The sequence below is a fragment of the Acanthisitta chloris genome, unplaced genomic scaffold (genome assembly GCF_000695815.1).
Source record: "Acanthisitta chloris isolate BGI_N310 unplaced genomic scaffold, ASM69581v1 scaffold16825, whole genome shotgun sequence".
Lineage (NCBI taxonomy): Eukaryota > Metazoa > Chordata > Aves > Passeriformes > Acanthisittidae > Acanthisitta > Acanthisitta chloris.
In genome coordinates, this window is record NW_008675544.1 from 2,820 (window position 1) to 3,353 (window position 534).

Sequence of the window (534 nt, forward strand, 5' to 3'; positions counted from 1 at the left end):
CTCCTCTGTTAAAGCATTGAATAACAAATTACAGAGGGCTCAAGCCTGACAGAGCTCAAGAAGCATTTGGACAATGCTCTCAGGTACGTGGTGTGATTCTTGGGGCTGTGCTGTGCAGGGCCAGGAGTTGCACTTTGATGATCCTTGTGGGCCCCTTCCAACTCAGGATACTCTGAGTCCCTGTGTATCTGTACATGTGCTGTGTGTGTGTCTGTCCCTGCTGGGCATATGGACTCAGCCTCGCTAGTGGCTGGAGCTGTGACAGCCTCACTTATGTCCAGCTGCCAGGTCTGGCAACCCTGTGCTGGTATGTCAAGTGGCTCAGTGCAAGAATACTGCCAGGTATTCATAAAAGAAGTTTTTGTGTCACACTTACTGTTTGGTTTTGGGTTTTTAAAAAATAGTTCTGCCTCTTCCTGCTCACATTGGTAAAAAGAAACGCTATTTTTTGTGGTGGTTAGATTGTCATGCCATGCTACCATATTCCTTCTCATCAAAAGAACTTTATCTTGTTGTTCACACATCTGACACTCT